Below are 12,299 nucleotides of genomic sequence, written 5' to 3'. Positions count from 1 at the left end.
GCAATTCGCCTTAAACAGGGCCAGGTACCTGGGCAGAGGGGGCGGCCAGTGTGAGTGGCCATACAGGCGGCCTCTTTCCTCGCTGTAAATTAATCTGATGAGAGCGGCTCAACGAAACACCCTGTGCTGGTTCCTGTTTGAGAGACGTAGAGAAGGGCCAGCTACGAACTGTCGGGACAAGCTGGGAGGTTCTGAAAACACGGTTCTTGCCCAAACAGCCTGAATGCCTCTGGGTTCCATCTCTTGAGTCTTCTGCCTTTTTTTCCCCCTTAAATGATCTGCTGATACAGAGCAGGGCTGAGAACGGCGGCCGAAACAGAAAACCAGCTGGCGTAGAAGCAGATAGGATCGCGGTGATTTATTCCCAGGGATTTGATATTTTAAGTTATTGTTGTTGTTATGTGTGGGCAATAAATCATTGTTTAAAGTATCTGTTAATAGAGTGTTTTATTCTTAAAAAATAATAACTCTTTTTTTTTTCTTCTCTCTTTCAAGTGGATGGGTTGTTTCTCGAAGCCGAACCCTCGGGTTTTATTAAGAGACGGGACAATAAATAAGAACGTGTCACTACGTCTCTCCACTGGGAAATCTCTGCGCCCGATCTTCTCACCGGGAAGCGTCGGTCTTCCTGGCTTAGCAGGGGGAGGGAGGGGGCTTCGAGGCGATCGCTTAGCGTCCTGTGTTTGGATGTAGGGAAGTGTCTTTATTCCTCTGGCTTTTTAACTAGTGGGTTCATGTCTAGGAATTTTAAACACCGTGATGGGTTCTCTCAAAAGGCGGCGCTTAAAATTGCATCCCCCAAAGCCCTTCAAGTCAGGCCCAGAAGCCCCTCGAGCCCAGCTGGGTCGCGAGGGGCGATTACAGCGTTCCTTTGTGTGACGGCAGCCCCGCGTGGGGGCTCTCCCACCCTCTGCTGAAAGGAACTGACTGGGCTGCGGCTTAAAACTAATCTTGTCCTTGGCTCCCCAGCAAGAGGTCAGGAGGGGAGCCCCTCAAACACCGTCTCCGGCGAGATCTGAAGGCGCCAAGACTATAACGCCTCGGACAGGGCAGGGGGGGCGGAGGGAGAGGAAGGAAAAGAATAAAAACAAAATTAAATTTTTACAATTAAGCGTATTCCTTCTTTTTTTTTCATTTAGTTAATTTCCAGCCGCTCACGTTTATTGCACATTAATTATGCATACAGCTTCTGTGCGACTTAAAAAGTGAAGAATGTGATCCTTATTCCGTCTGGAGGGCCCGGCTGCCGCGGGAGGGGCCTCGGGTCAGGAGGGGCAGGGGCTGCCCCCCCCCAGCGGTGTGGAGGGAGGGGGGGACAGGGACGCCCCAGGCCCCCACCAGCTTTCAGACCATCTGGCCACCTCGGCTGACTGAAAAGCGTTTCCTTCGGCCGGGGTGGTGACTGCGGGCCCTGGACGGTTGGCTAGATGTGTTTCTGGGCCAAATCTAAGAAAAAGACCTCACACCAGCCCAGAGGTTCTCAACCTTGGCTGCACATTAGAATTGCCTGGGAATCATCTTAAAATCCCGATTTCTGGGCCTCATCCTCCGGAAATTCTGTTTCTTTGTTATTAATGTTGTGGCCCAACCTCATAACAAAGAAACAGAATTTCCGGAGGATGAGGCCCAGAAATCAGGATTTTAAGAAGATTCCCAGGCGATTCTAATGTGCAGCCGAGGTGAGAACCGCTGCACTAGCCCCTGACCAGTGCCCCCATCAGCTTGTCTTGGCCAATATCTGTGTTCAAACCCACTGGCCCAGGCCTGGGCGCTCAAGCAGGCCCCCCGGGTGGGGGAATTTCCTTCCACCCCCGCCTCCCCTCCATGCCAAAGGAGGCCGAGGAGGTGGAGCCCGAGGGGAGAGCCGTCAGGGGTGGGAGAGCCTTCTTCCAATCCCACCCAACCCGGCCACAGGAACCCGGGTGCCCCCACAATGGCCTCGGGTGGGAAGGGCAGGTGGCGTCTGCCAGCCGCTGTGTGACACAGGCCAGGCCTCGTCTCTCTGTCCTCCTCTCAAACCGGCTGGAAATCCCAGGCTGGGCCCCGAGCTGGGCTCCCGGCTCGGCGGAGGCCTGCGTTTCCCCTTCAGTCCCGAGACCCGGTGTCAGGGCAGCTAGCAGGTACCGAGTGGCCATCCTGAGCCGGCAGCCGCCGTATTCCCTGCACAGGTTCTGAGCAGACAGACCCAGGACCCAAGCCCAGAGCCGCCCTCCCTGCTGGGCGATTTGGGCCGCAGGGCTCCCCGACTCTGACCCCCGGTTCCTCACCTCAGACAAGGCTCCACACAGGCTCATCCTGGGGTTTGATTGCCTCCAGCCCGGGGTGAGCACCCAGGACAGGGGAGCTCACAACAGCCCCGAGAGAGGGGAGTGGACACCTCATTTTACAAGTGAGGAAACTGAGGCTGTGGGAGGGAAGGCGCCTGGCCCAGCCTGGGCACAGCAGGGCCAGCTGTGTGGCAGCTCCCAGTGTCCCCCTGGGTCCCACCACCCTCAGCTCATGAGGGGCTGGAACCTGACCCCTTTTCTCCATCCACTGAGGGTCATGCCATGGGTCCCTCTCTGCTTACGATCGCTTTTGTGGCAGGAAGGGGGGCCTGGCACATGGCCTCTTGGTCCCTTGGTCTCCCTCCATGTACAACCACAAACCAGTGATGTGGGTCTCAGCCGGGGAACAAAGACAGTGGAGCCGCCACACCGCCAAGGGGCTCAGCAAGCTGGGGCCTGCGCGGCCAGCGGCACCCACGGCAGGCAGCCACCAGGGGCGGCACAAGGAGTGGGGGGGGCCTGGACGGCCACACCCCACACTAACCCTCCCCAATGGGCCACGGGCGGGAGCTTTGGGCCTGGCGGCCCTTTCTGTTTGGTTGTTTTCATAAAAACTGCTCTCCCAGTAGCTCTGCCGGGATAAACCATGAAATCTCTCTCCCTTCTCTTCTGGATCCCCCACCCCTTTCTGCCGTGACGCCATGACGAACTTTACAATAAAATCGTCATCATAAAGAAGTCACCCGCGCATCCTCATAAACAACATGTTTCACGTTTATTACCTTGCCTTCTGACAAACTAAAATGTGAGAATACGCCAAAATTCGGGTTTCATAAAACAAATTTTCGTCAAGGCCTTTCCTTTGACGAAATGCCTCCGCTTAGTCCCGGGCCGGCGGGACTCACTTCGCGGCCGCAGCCTGTCCAGAGCCGGGCGTGGGGCTGAGGTCCCCGAGGTCCCGGGCTCCGTCGGTCACTCTGTGACTGACAGGATGCTGGCTTTCCCCGCGAGCCGCCGAGCAGCCCGTCACCCGACGAGGGGGCACCATCCCTCTGAAACGGAGCCTCTCAGGCCAGTCACGGGCACCCAGATCCGGTAAAATACACACCATGTGAAATGGACCATCTGAACCATTTTAAGTGTACGACTCGGTGGCCTTAAGTACATTTACGCTGCTGTGCAGCCATCACCGCCACCCGCCCACAGAACTCTTTCCGTCGTGCAAAACCTCCATCCTACTTTCTGTCCCGGTGACCCTGACCCTCCGGGCACCTCCTGTAAGAGACAGCGCGCAGTCTTTGTCTGCATCTGGCGGATTTCGCTTAGCTGATGTCCTCCTGGTTCATCCATGTAGTAGCCTGGGTCAGGATGTCCTTCCTGCTTAAGGCTGAATACTGTTCCTCTGGCCCAGACGCTCCTTCTAACAGGTACACGATCACATACTCAAATACACATCCAAATACTTCCCCTCCACCGCTCACCCACGTCCCAGCTGAGTTTGGATGGTCGAGGGGAGCTGGAGACTGGGGGGTCCCCCTCTCCCCCCACAGGCCCCTCTCCCCTGGGCAGGGGCAGAGCTGAAGAACAAGAGCATGAAAGACCCAGAGTGGGCTCTGGCCTTAGAGGCGTTCCGTCAACAGACACCTACTGTGCGCAGGCGCTCTGCCGCCGCGGAGCCCACGGACTTTGCGACCGAGTGCCCCTCCACCTCCTCCAGCTGTCCCGAGTGGGGACTGTACCCGAAGGCAGCCTGGCTCAGAGTGTTCCGTCCGCCGTTTGTTGTCGAGCGGAGGTGCTGGTACTTCTGTCTTAACTAATTATCCAAAACCCTGCCTCTCGAATGACTGTGACTTTTCTTCAAGGGGGAGTGGTGTCCTGTCTGTGCAGGAGAACAGCCTTGTTCGTAGAAAACGCACCCTGAGATGTTGTGGGATGGCACCTGAAACCTCCTTTCAAACTCACAGCAAAGATACTTAGAGCAGTGAGTGCCTCCATAAGCACGCGGGGTAAGACGTATCCCTGGGGGGGCCAGGGCTGGGCATGCGGGCGGGCATCGTGTCCTCTGCTCTCAGCTCTGCGGGAGCTGGAATGTTTTCATAGTGAAAGCTTGGGGGGAGCCTTGGATCTCAGCATGCCCCCCCCCTTTTATTGCTCTCTCTCTCTGCGCGGAAGTGGCCAGAGATCCAAGGGGCCGTGTCAACGAGGAGACGTGGAAAGGACATTCTGCCAGGGACACGAGCAGGAGCGTCACGTGGCGCTGCCCACAGTGGCTGGCACAGCCAGTTCAGAGGGGAGCATGAAGGTGCTCCAATATCCCCACCCCCAGGGACACCCCCTCCCCAGGGACCCATTAGGACCACAGGCAGGGCTGTCACCAGACACCAAGTGAGGGATCTGTCCCGACCTCCCTCTTCAGAGCAGGGCCACGGTGGGACGCCCCAATCAGCGGTGAGGCATGTGGCACAGAATCCATTGCTAATCAGAATCAGAAACCCCTCCACGAGCCCAGGAACCACATCCGTCTTGCCCGCTTCTGTCTCCCAGGTGCCAGCCCAGGGCCTGGCACAGAGCGGGCGCCTGATGGAGCGAATTAGAGCTTACAATCCAGTCTCTTCTCCCAGGTTAGAAGGAAGTTGAGCTCCTTCCTCCTGGCCCAGCTGACCACAGGGCCCGGGGCTGAATGGCTGGTGGTGATGTGTGACTGGGCACACCTGCTCCCTGCCTTTCTGGGCGGCAGCCGCTGGGGGTGAGCAGCCTGAGGAGCCCATGGGGATGAGGGCAGGAGGAGGCAGCTGGGGCCAGAAGGTAGGGGTGGGGTGGGGGAGGGTGCGGGCAGGCCACTAGGTCAGGAGCAAGGCTGCCCTGGTCAGAGCCAGGGATCCAGGTGAGCCTCTCAGAGGCCGGTGGCCTTTGAACCGAAACCTCCCCCATGGGAGGCCGGGCCTGGGCTGTGCCGTGTCTCTGGCCAGAAAGGGGCCTCTCGGATGAGAGGAGGAGGAACCACCTGAGAGGGTGTTTTGTTTTCCTCATCAGAGATCAAAGGCAAGTCCCACTGGGCTGGGAATCCTCCGGCCGGGAGCCAGCGGGCAGCCAACAAGGACTGCTGGAGGCACCAGGCCCTTCCCTCTCTGCCTGCCCCACCGGCTGGGCTCCGTGCCCCTCCCTTCCAGACGGCTCCCCAGGGCAGCCAGGGCTCGGGGACCTCAGCTCTGGAGTCTGCCTGGCGTGGTGGCTGTGGCCTCACAGAAGGCCCAGGCTCAGGTATACGCAGAAATGAGGGAGGATGTGCGGTGACATGCGGCTGAAAGACGGGTATGCCCCAGGGCCTGAGGGCCAGCGGAGCGGCCCGGGAAGGCCGGTGGTTAGGGGCTAGGCCGTGGATGACAGAGCCAGGCCCATCCTGTCTCTGCCCCCGGCCACCTAACTCTCCGAGCCTGCACCTCTTCCTGTACGCGGGGCTCGCTTTTTTACGTAGTGTCTGCTGCACTGCGGTCTTTGTCAGACACGGGGCTCGGTGCCCGGCCACCGTCACCCTCACGGCTGCAAGAGGCCTGCGTGTGCCCACGGGCATTCCGGCCGCCAGGGACACTGGGGGCCGTGGACCCGGGGCGACTGGCAAGCAGGTCTGAATATGGAACTCGCGAAGCCCCCTCCTCACCCCTCGCCTGCGGCCAGGGCCCACACCCCCATCTCCCCACCCCCAGGGGGTGAGGTGGCCCGTGGCCCCCAAGGACAGAGGCCAGAGACCTTGGCCCTCTCCATTTGCCATGAAAGAGCAAAACCACCGCAGGGTTCAAAAGGAACCAGAGGAAAACCTGGTAACTCGTCCCAGACGGTCCGTCCGCTTTATCAAAGCTGATCCCGGGGAGCAGCGTTCCCACCAGGAGGGGCCACAGCCTCATTAGGGAGCTCTGGGAGCGATGAAAAAGCCCGGCCGCCACGCACATCCCGGACAATTAGGCCTTGTCCCTCCGCCTTCAAAGGCAGCCTTGCTGTGCGTGTGTGTGTATGCATGTGTGTGCGTGTGTACATGTGTGTATGCGTGTGTGTACGTGTGTGTGAATGCACGTGCGCATGTGTGTACACGGAAAGCCTCTGTGTGCGTCTCTTTCTCTGTCTTCTTGGCTTTGCTGCTGTTCTCTGTCTCTCTCCTTTCCGTCCACTCTTCCCCCCTCTCAGCGCCTCTGATGATCCCTCTCCTGCCCGCGGGTACCCACAGCCGTCCCGGACCAGACAAACTCCGCCCCCGGAAACCCAGCTTCATGTCCTTGGAGCAGGTTCTAAGGCACTGCCCCCCGCAACCCCCGACCCCGACACTCAGCTTGGCCAAAGATGGGGCGGTGCAATCACTCGGCCAAGTCCTCCGAACTCCAGTTCTGCCATCACGAGTGCAGAATGCGAACTATTCCCCCAGAGCAGGCGCTGGCTCTGGTTTCCGGATGCCGCCCTTGGATGCGGCCGCCCTCTCAGCCCAGATTCTTCCCCACATCCCCCCCGCCGCGGAATGCTTCTCACCCAGTCGGGAGTCCGAAGCCGGGGCAGGAACACCCCTCTGCACCCTGTGTGCTGCTGGGGCCTTACTTTGAGAGGCGCCCTGCTCTCCGGGGACACGGACTCATTTCGGGAGTGGCACCCAAAACAGACCCAGGCCCCATGCGCAGCACGGGCCTGCCCAGTCCTGCCGCTGCCGCCCGGCCCTGGCACCGGGGACGTTTCCTGGAACAGACACCACCCCTTGTGGGACGCAGATTCCGACATCAGGCAACTATTTGAGGGGGCCAGCATGTTGCTTTAAGTGAGAAGGCAAATTCTAGATCCTTCTTTTTGTCCTAACACCAGAGGAAGCAGGCCCAATATTTGCAAAATTGGAAACAGCCTGGGACTCAGCCCGTGGCTGATGGCACTCGGGTATTAATCCATTAAGGCAATCAAAAGAGCTTAAATAAAAGCCTGCAGCCTGCAATATACATGTCCATGAACAAGCGGTAAAACTTCCTGAAAAGGTGATTTCAAAGCCATATTGCCCACGCTTGGCAAATTGCATATTTAATTATTTTGTCAGTCCTTCTTTCTCCTCTAATCTTCGGGGAAAATGCCTTGGGACATACGAAACCAGTTAGGATAATTAAGGTTCGATGGAATTAGGTGTCGGCTGATTTCTGGGAGAGATGGCATCCTCTAACCTGGTCCGAGATGTGTGCAGACCCCAAAAGGCAGGAACGTCGGTAATGTCTGCCTTTCTAGAGAAAGATCAAAGGTCTTTTGTCCCTTTCAAGATGTTTGTAGAATTTGTTTCCCAATTATCCCACATTTGCGCACTGGGACATCCTAGTTAACTCTTTGATGGCACCTCTGGAATTGGGCCGTAATTGACATCAAGCCGCACCTCCCCGCGCCCGGCTCGAGGCCACGCTTCCCATCTGGGGTCTGTGCGCCGAGAGGGGAGAGGTCGGAGGGGAGAGAGGCGGAGGGTCCCGGCTGCGGTCTGGGTGCCTTAGGCTTCAGCCAGGCTCTTCGCCCAGCGACACGGGACACAGGACACAGGACACGGAACTCTCTCCATCACCCAGCCTGGTCTGAACCTTGGTAAACTCCACCCTCTCGTTCTGGTGTGACTTGGGGCTAGGGTTGTGCCTTTGCAAAGTTTTGCGGTCGTAAGATCAGAGCCCCACTGCCTTGGAACATCATTCTAGAAAGGAAGTACATAGAATACATGATTTTCCCATGTTGGAATATTTCTCCTGGTCCACAAGATGAAAGAAAGAAAGAAAGAAAGGAAGGAAGGAAGGAAGAGAGAGAGAGAGAGAGAAAGAGAGAAACACCGATGCAGGAGACACCCATCAGTTGCCTCCCATACTTGCCCCTACAAGGGATGGAACCCACAACCTGAGCAGGAATCAAATCCGCAAACTTTTGGTTTATGGACGATGCTCGAACCAACTGAGCGACCTGGCCAGGACTGTCTTGGAAAATTTTAAAAAGGAAAGATAACATTATAAATATTTGGAAGAAGTGGGGGGGAAAAGCCATGAAGATTTGAAGTTTTAATTGGGACATTGTGAGACTAAATGCAATTAGGATAGCACGCCAAGGTGTAAAGTCAAGTGTCAAAACTTTTTATCTGACATAAAGACTGGGTCTCGTGTGTGTTTTATTTACTTTTGATCTGTTTCCTTTCCTCCTGCTCCGTCCATGTTTTTTTCCTGATTGCTTAGCTCAAACGATTTGTCTGTAACAACTTTGTCTTACCTTAAGCAGAAGAGAGGGAGAAAGACACAAAAAGAAACACCTTTCTTAGTCTCTTCCTGTGCAAAATGCAACGAATAGCCCTTTAGGAACTATTTTGGGGGAAAGCCCGCCACCATCTGAATAACGAAATAGCACCGATTTAAGGAATCCCGCTCCCGGAGTCGCCCCAAGAACTTTCGCTTGTAACGTTGTCTGTTTCTTTCCTTGCACTTTGCCCCTTAAAACCCCGCTGTGTCCTGACAAGTTTTACATTGAGGAGAGGGGAAAGTTTCCCTTACACGTCAGCTGTTTCAGAAATTCTCCCAGAGACACCAGAGGTCAGAGGCAGCCCGCTGGCCGCTGTGTTCTCTACTACAAACAACCGGCTCAAAACCGCCGCACTTCCCCCGGTAAAAAGTCCCCCTCGCGAGGGAACGCCCAGGCCCCTCCAAAAACATATCCCGAAAGAACGATGTCACCAACAAATGCATTTTCTAACTCCCTGCGACAGTCGAGGGGTGACCACAGAACCTCTAGATGCTGAGGCAGTGCCTGCACCCCGGGGCCCTCCTGCCAGAGAAAAGCCTGGGCGCCCGCCCCTGGCCCCCCTCCAGTCAGGGAGCAGGCACCCCCAACCGGGACAGGAGCCCAGGCTTAACAAAAAAATACACAGGCTGCACCATTCAACTGGAATTTCAGGGAGACAAGGAATAATTTTATTTTTTAGTGTAAGTATGTCCCCAATATTACAGTGAACACACTGATACTAAACATTTATTCCCGGTGACCTCCAATAACCACTGACTGGAGCGTCCTGTATTTCCTCCTGGGTTCTGCATGGGGTGGAGAACACTGAGCGGGCACACCCTCCCTTGTCCTTCCAGAAGCAGAATCGAGTCCATCGAGCAAACGGTGCCCCCGGAAGGCAGGAGCCTCTCAGGCCCTCCCCCTCTCCTCCCCCACGGCCCCCAGGTCAGGGACCCCAGCCCCAGGCAGCAGCTAGCAGCCGGAGCCTGTGCTGAGGGCACCGAGGGCTGGATGGGGATGGACGCCTGGAAATGCTGGCGGAATTGTTTGAAAGCCCCTAAGTATTCATCGTGGGGAGAACGGCGACCCTGCCCGCCTTCCTCACACTCGCTTTACAGTTCAGTGCCATTTATTCCGATGAGCAGCAGGCACCAGGGGACAGCTTAGGGGCTTTGTCGCTGACTTCTGGTCTGGCTGTCCCCATCCTGCCTGGGTCCGAGCTTGAGACCTCGCCCCGCAGGCCCTGCTGGGGTGGAGGGGCCTTCGGGAGCCAGGGGTGGGGTGTGGGGTGGTGGATGAGTCCGTCAGGATTGCCGAGGGAGAGGGTTGCTCCTCAAGGCTCACTTCCCAAGGTCCCTCTCGCTGACCCCTGCCCCCGCTCCCCCCTATCAGGAGCTGTGGCCCTGCTTCTCACAGCTCCTCAGCGGCCGGCTCCCCTACTCTTCCCACCCCAGCCAGTTCCTCCTCCTGTCCCCCCTAACTCCCTCCTGCTGTAGAAGTCCTTCTGGGCCCGCTGGGCCTCCAGGGAGACAGGGAACAGCTGGTCAGCATCTGGCTCGCCATTAGCCAGGGCCCCTGCCCCTGGGCCTTCCGCTCCCCCGGGCGGAATAATCCCGCTTCCTCTAACCTTTCGCTGGGGCCCGTGCTCCGGGCTTTCATCATGTCCCCCGGCCGCTGAGGCCGCTCCAGGCTCCCTGGCCCTCCCATGGTTTCTGCGGGGCCAGGCCAGGCGGAGCAGCAGGGGTGGGGGCAGGGGGTGACTGACCCCTCTCTCCTCCCAGCCAGAGAAGCGGGGGTGAGGGCAGCCGCGACTAGGAAAGGAGGCAGCTGTCAGGGCCACGCCGGCCCCCACTGCCAGGTGAGCCTCCTCTTGTGCCCGGGAAACGGGGCGCCTGTGCCCTCCCTGGAAGGTGTGCCCGGAGGCGATGGGGGTAGGGCCTTCTGCCTCTGGCCCAGGTCATCCTGAACTCCCCTTCCTCCGCCGGGTGACCTTGAGCCCGTGACCTCATCCCTACACCCGAGCTTCTTCCCTATAAAGGGGCAGTTAGGAAGACCCCGGAGATAGGCCCTAAGGTGCCAGGCCCTGCCCCACGGGGAGCGTGCAGGACGGTATTATCAGAGGTGCTGTACCCAACTACGGCCTCATTATTAATTCTCACCCCAGACGAGGAGTGCATGCTTCCCAACGGCTCAGCTGCCCAGGCCCCCACCCCCCGCCCCCCCGCAGCCCTCCGCCACTGGGTTCTGTGCAGCTCGCTGGCTGGGAAGGAAGGGGCCTGCGGACGCAGCTGAGCTCCATTTTTCCTCCTCGGTGCTTCCAGAAAGATTTGGGGACTCTCCCGTTTCCAGAGGCTCTGTGGCCCCAGTGCAGAGCTGACGACAGTGGCCCTCTCCCCCTCTTGAGCGGCCTCCCCGGGGTGGAGTGTGCACGTCCCCAAGCCGGCCAGGGCCCCAAGCAGGCCAGGCCGGGGCAGCTGAACTCCAGCGCTCAGCGCTTACAGATCTGAACAAAAGCCACCCTCACAGACACGTCCGGCCGCCGCACGGACCCTGGGTCAGGTCCCTCAGAGACACGCCAGAGGACGGGTCCAGGAACAGCATGGCTGTGTTTGGTTTAGAACAGCGGTTCTCAACCTGTGGGTCGCGACCCCTTTGGAGGTCGAACGACCCTTTCACAGGGGTTGCCTAAGACCATCGGAAAACACATATATAATTACATATTGTTTTTGTGATTAATCACTAGGCTTTAATGATGTTCAATTTGTAACAATGAAAATACATCCTGCATATCAGATATTTACATGATGACTCATAACAGTAACAACATTACAGTTATGAAGTAGCAACGAAAATGTTATGGTTGGGGGTCACCACAACATGAGGAACTGTCTTAAAGGGTCACGGTATTAGGAAGGCTGAGAACCACTGGTTTAGCAGATGAGCACACCACCCCGACCTTTGGTTCTTAGCGGCCCCTGGTCCTGGGAGGGGCTGCAGACCCGGGTGAGTTCGCCGCCTTGCTCCCCTGGGTCTCTGAACCCCAGCAGCCGGGCCTGCTCCTCCAAAGGGCCATTGGTGGCATCCCCAGCTCCCCCTGCCACATGTCATCGTCTCTGCAAACAGACACCCAGCACACGGCCTCACCATTAATTTCCACAACTTGGAAAGCATCCCGGAGACTAGAGGGATATTTATTAAATGCAAACTTCTAATTACTTTGCGGAATGCTGATGAAAACGGCTCCTTAAGTAATCTCTTTCCTGGTGACGGAGCTCCAACGTATTTTTCTAGCAATTATTTTTAACGTCCCGAAAATTGCCCCGCAGATATGCAAAACACATTTCCTAGGAATCACACTTAAGAGAGGCGCGCTCTCTTCGCCCTCCGTCTCCGTTATTAAGAAAATGGGAAGTCAAATTTGTCGCTAATCACATTTCCGCAGCAGATCCTGATGGGGGTGACTCCCCCACCGCGAACAAGGAAAGGAAACCAAGCGACAACGCGCCTGCCCGCCGCCGTGCCGCAGATATGCAAAACACATTTCCTAGGAATCACACTTAAGAGAGGCGCGCTCTCTTCGCCCTCCGTCTCCGTTATTAAGAAAATGGGAAGTCAAATTTGTCGCTAATCACATTTCCGCAGCAGATCCTGATGGGGGTGACTCCCCCACCGCGAACAAGGAAAGGAAACCAAGCGACAACGCGCCTGCCCGCCGCCGTGGTGTGTCTGCCATTCCCGCCAAGGTGTGCGGGGAGCGGGGAGGGCGGTGTCCCTGGC

Source organism: Myotis davidii, unplaced genomic scaffold (assembly GCF_000327345.1).
Source record: "Myotis davidii unplaced genomic scaffold, ASM32734v1 scaffold142, whole genome shotgun sequence".
In the NCBI taxonomy this organism is placed as follows: Eukaryota; Metazoa; Chordata; class Mammalia; order Chiroptera; family Vespertilionidae; genus Myotis; species Myotis davidii.
The sequence above is the reverse complement of the archived record's forward strand: the minus strand, read 5'-3'. Positions refer to the sequence as shown.